Below are 6105 nucleotides of genomic sequence, written 5' to 3' on the forward strand. Positions count from 1 at the left end.
ATGTGGCTGGAAAGGTGGCACACTGGTTAAGAGCGTTTGTTGTTCTAGTGGACTTGGGTTTGGTTCCAACAGGCGCATGTTAGCTCACAGCATTCTTAACTAGATGGGATTGATTTCTGCTTTTAGTCTCTACCAGCACCAGGCATGAATGTAGTACACAGACATACACACCAGACAAACATCCATGAACATGAAACAAATCAAGTAATTAATTAATTTAAAATTAGACATGCAATTTTCAAAAAAATGACTTTACATAAAGTAAACTACAACTTCCCTCCACAATGCCCACCAAGCAGCTGAAAGAGTCAGATGCAGATATTTACACCCAACCAATGAACAGAAGCTGCTGACCCCTGTGGTTGAATTAGGGAAAAGCTGGAAAAAGTTGAGAAGGAGGCGATCCTGTAGGTGAATCAGCAGTCTCAACTAACCTGGACCCCTGAGATCTCTCAGACACTGAACCACCAACCAGGCAGCATACACCAGCTGGTATGAGGACCACACACACATACAACAGAGGACTGTCTGGTCTAGCCTAAGTCAGAGAAGGTGCACCTAACCCTCAAGAGACTGGAGGCCCCAGGGAGCTGGGAGGTCTGGTGGGGTGGAGGTGGGGGGGATGGTGACTTCCTCATGGAGATGGAGGTGGGAGGTGGGAGGTGGGGAGAGAGGAGATGGAATGTGGAACAGTCAGAAGGTGGACCGGGAGGGGGATAAAATCTGGACTGTAAATAAAAGATTAAATAAAATTTTAAAAATTGGAAGTTTCACCAAGAAAAAAAGAAAAGAGATAAAGAGACATTATTTTAGCCATTTCAGGATGAGTTGTATACTCATTCCAAAGTTTAATGAGTATGTAACAGAAAGCAGTAACACTCATTAAAAGCAGAAGCAGAGTTACTACACTAAGTAGCATAGTTTTTGTTTTCTAGGGCTTTTGTGGTGAGAGCAACAGAGTGCAATATGGATCAGACTGGCCTCTAACTATGTAGCTCAGGAAGGCCTTGAACTTCCCTGTTGTACTGCCTCCCACGGTGACTGTTAGGAGTCTAAGCAAGGGTTACCAGGCCAGGTTTAAGAGGTGCTGGACATTCGACCCAGGATTTTGAACATCCTCAGCAAGCATTCTATCAACTGAATTACATCTCTAGCACCAATGTAGCAATTGTTTATGAGTGAGTAGTGTTATTCTAACTCAGAAACAGGAAAGTACACGTGGATGACTAATCTCAAGAGAGGACTGTGCTCACTCTTGTCCAGTGCATCTCGGCATCTCGATTTTTAAATCAATTAATGTATAGAATAACATTTTGTTTAAACACAAAAGGAGAATAATTTGCTTCAATGATATATACACACACATGCCTGCGTGCGTGCACAGGCACACACACACACACACACACACTCCTGCAGCTACTACATGTTCTCCAGACAAGCCAGGCAACTGACTAAGTGTATCCGCCTTGTACTCCAGTGCAAGGCTTTGCCTCTCACCCTCATTTGAAATCCCAGGCTGAAAGCTGAGGACATGCCTAAGGGCCATTGATGCATGTACTTATTAGAACAAAAGAACACTCACTGCTGATTGAAAAGGGAAATACATTCCCATACAAGGTAATAAACCCAATGCTGTTTGAATGAACGTTTTGCTTTATGGTAAGTAATTTAATAAATTCAATAATCCTTCATGATTAGAAACAAATTGCAAAGTATGAATAAAAGAGAGCCTCTGTATCCATTCTTCAGTTGTGAGACATCTGGTTGTTTCCAGTTTCTGGGTATCACATATAAGGCCACTAAAAATATAGTGGAGCCTGTGCCCCTATGGCATGGTAGGGCATCTTTTGGGTATAGGGCCGAGTGGTATTGCTGGATCTTCAGGTAAATCTGTTTCCAATTTTCTGAGGAACCTCCAGATTGATTTCCAGAGTGGTTGTACCAGTTTGCAATCCCACCAGCAATGAAGGAGTGTTCCCTTTTCTCCACATTCTCACCAACATGTGCCGTCACCTGAGTGTATGACTAATCTCAAGAGAGAGCTGTGGATTTTGCATCTGGATTTAGAAATTAAATAATGGATATTTATTCTGACCAGCCATTCTGATTGGTGTAAGGTGGAATCTCAGGGTCATTTTGGTTTGCATTTTCCTGATGACTCGGGACTTTGAACATTTCTTTAGGTTCTTCTCAGGCATTTGAGATTCCTCTACTGTGAATTCTCTGTTTAGCTCTATACCTCATTTTTTGATTGTGTTGTTTTGATTGGGAGGTTAGCATTTACACAATGGAATACTATTCAGCTATTAATAATGAGGACATCATGAGTTTTGTAGATGAATAGGTGGAACTAGAAAATATCATCCTTAGTGAAGTATCTCAGGCCCCAAAGGACTTACATGGTATGTACTCACTAATAACTGGATATATGCCAAAAAAGTACAGAATACCTAGAATACAATCCACAGAACTTAGGAAGGCTAGTAAGCCACAAGGCTCAAGTAAGGATGCCTCAATACCACTGGAGAGGGAGAAGAAAGCAATCACCAGGGGCAGAGTGAGAAAGGGAACTGGGTAGGAGATGGGAGGGGGATGGGAAAAAAGGGAACATGATCAGCTATGGAAGGGAAAAGACAGGAGAGGAGCCTTGAGGGCCAACGGAATGAATGGAAACAGGCAACCTTGGGAGGCAGGAAGTGGGAGGAGCCTCTAGAATGTACCAGAGACTTGGAAGGTGAGAGACTCTCAGGACTCAAAGGGAGGGACCTTAGATGAAATGCCCAACAGTGGGGAGATGGAACTTGTAGAGTCCACCTCCAGTAGAAAGACAGAATATCAAGTGGAGGGATAGGGTTGCCATCCCACAGTCAAAATCTCCAACCTAGATTTGTTCCAGTCTGAAAGAACTGCAAGGACAAAAGAGAAAAAAAAAAAAAAGAGCCTGAGGGAAAGGAGGTCCAGTGACAAGCCCAACCTGGGATCTAGCTCAAGGGGAGGCTTCAAGGGCTGACACTATTACTGATTCTATGGTGTGCTTACAGATAGGAGCCTAGCATGGCTATCCTCTGAGAGGCCACACAAGCAGCTGACTGAGACAGACACAGATACTTACACCCAACTGTTGGACTGATGTCAAGGATCCCTGTGGTTGAATTAGGAAAAGGCTAGAAGAAACCGAGGAGCGGAGGCAACCACATAGGAAGACCAACAGTCTCAACTAACCTTGACCTCAGAGATCTCTCAGACACTGAGCCACCAACCAAGCAGCATACAGGAGCTGCTCCAAGGCCCCCTACACATATATAGCAAAGGATTGCCTGGGCTAGCTTCAGTGGGAGAAGATGTTCCTAATCCTAGAGAGACTTGAGGCTCCAGGGAAGTGGGAAGTCTGGTCAGGTAGAGCATCCTCTCAGAGGCAAGGGGGAGGAGGAATAGGATGAGGAACTGTGGGAGGGTGGACCAGGAGGTTGGCAAAGACTGGACTGTAAAAAAATAAAAGTAAAACTATAAATAAAAATGAGAGAGCTTCTTTATGCTATTCAAAGACATGAACAAAAAAAAAACTTAGCAAATACCATACTAAAGGGTTTTTTCCCTAGAAAACTAGAACTAGAAATAGAGTATTTACCACTACTTTTCTATCCAACATTGTGCTTGATTTTTTAGACAAAATTAAGAGAAGAAATAAAAGGTGGTTCACTGATTCATAGGCAGCAAATATAACTTCATTAATTGTAAATAATATTCATATATGCTGAATAAGTATTCAAATTATCCTTTAAAATGTATTGTTATGCCAGGTGGTGGTGGCACACGTCTTTAATATAAGCACCTGGGAGGCAGAGACAGGCAAATCTCTATGAGTTTGAGGTCAGCCTGGTCTACAGAGTAAGTTCCAGGACAGCCAGGGCTATACAAAGAAACCCTATGTAGTAAAAACCAAAATAAGTATTGTTATTGTTATTATTATTTTAATTAGTGTGTGTGTGTGTGTATGCCATGCCATGACTGTGGTAGGTAGAAGACAATGTGCAGGAAAATGACAATGTGAAGGAAAGAGAGTCTTTCAACAAGAGCCGGAGCACCTGTGCATCGCTATGCAAAAATGGCTCTGTACACAGAGCACATACACTTTAAAAAAGGCACCTTGCAACACTCTAGAAACCTAAATGGAAACACAAAAGTAAACCTAGGCATGGTAGCTCACATCTATAATCCTAGCACTTTCATAATATGGTTTGTTTCTTGGAAAACTGATATCATATGATCAAGCCACTGCACCCCTTGCTATTTACTGCACATTAATGTTTATACCAATTTTGTATATAATTTCTATCACTAGAAAAAAATCAAAGATGCCCATCAGTATGTTAATGGATAAACTATGGTTCATCTGAAATGGAACATTATTCAACATCAAAAATAAATTAGCTAACAAGCTATAAATGTACATGGGAGAAACTTATATATATCCCATTGCATAAAAGAAACCAGTCTAAAAAAGAGTTTGGATATTTAACATTCCTCAAAGATCCTTTTTTTTTTTTTTTTTTTTTTTTGGTTTTTCGAGACAGGGTTTCTATGTTATAGCCCTGGCTGTCCTGGAACTCACTCTGTAGACCAGGCTGGCCTCGAACTCAGAAATCCGCCTGTCACTGCATCCCAAGTGCTGGGATTAAAGGCGTGCGCCACCACCACCCGGCTCCTCAAAGGTCTTAATGTTAAGGACTGAGTCTAAGTGAAGCTAAGTATAAGGAAGGTAGGATATTAGAGGACTACATTTGAAAAAGCCATTGGGACTCTAGCCCTTCTTTCCATGCTCTTTATTTGCTGGCTGTCACGAGGTAAGCAACATTCTCTGTCCCACACTCATGCCATATTGTACTGTCTCACTACAGTACTAAAGGCAGTGAGCTAAATGATAATTGACTGCCAAACTGTGGTGAATTGTAAATTCTTCTTTATAAATTGGTTGTCACTGATATTTTATCATGCTGTGTTAACGTAAACAACACAATAACAAATAACAAATAATATTTCTATGCAGTTGCAAGGCCAGTTTTGTAAAAAAGTAATTCAAACAATTAATCCAACTTTATTTAAACTCATTAAGTAAAAAATACTGAGAGAGAGAGAGAGAGAGAGAGAGAAGAAAATATGAGAGACTAGGAAATAGAATTCAGAGGAAGAAAGAGGATAAGAGGGTAATGCTTCCTGCATGTAATTACAAAACACACACATGTAGGTAGATAGATATTTAGATAGATGATAGATAGATAGATAGATAGATAGATAGATAGATAGATAGATGAGAGGGATGAAACCATCTGAAAGACATTTTCCTGTGACAGCATGTGATGAAGGAAGTTCAGGCTGCTGATCCTCCCGCTTCCACTCCCCAATCTCTAGGATGATGGGCATGTATAGACTACCATGTCAAGCTAAAAAACATTTTATAATGGAAAACAATTGATGCTAACTTTATATTAAATCTGTATACATGAATATGGAATGGGATCATGTGGAACATATCCCATAAATATGAACGATTATTATGAAAAAGTTCTTTATAGAAAATAAACTTTGCCGGGCAGTAGTGGCGCATGCCTTTAATCCCAGCACTTGGGAGGCAGAGGCAGGCGGATTTCTGAGTTTGAGGCCAGCTTGGTCTACAGAGTGAGTTCCAGGACAGCCAGGGCTACACAGGGAAACCCTGTCTCGAAAAAAAAAAAAAAAAACAAAAAAAAAAGAAAAAAAGAAAAGAAACTTCTAGTTTCTGTAAAGTTCTAATATAAGACTAAATATTGACTTTTTTCACAATGTTTGTGATTTTTCAAGCAACGTATAGCACTTTGTATGTATATTCATTATTTAACTCGTCATAACAACCTTTGAAACAGTTATAACTGCCCATAGTTGACAAAGGCTAAGACTGAAGCATACTTTTGAAATAACTTTCTTGAGATCATGTAATTGTAAGGAGAGAAGCACTGATTCAAAAAAAAGCCTTATTCATTTAATACTATATTTTAACAATGGTAGCATACTGCTTCGCTAAAGATAAAGATCATATGTTTTGTTTAGATTTATTTCTTTTTTTTTTTT

The sequence above is a fragment of the Grammomys surdaster genome, unplaced genomic scaffold (assembly GCF_004785775.1).
Source record: "Grammomys surdaster isolate TR1022 unplaced genomic scaffold, NIH_TR_1.0 61, whole genome shotgun sequence".
NCBI classification, from domain to species: Eukaryota; Metazoa; Chordata; class Mammalia; order Rodentia; family Muridae; genus Grammomys; species Grammomys surdaster.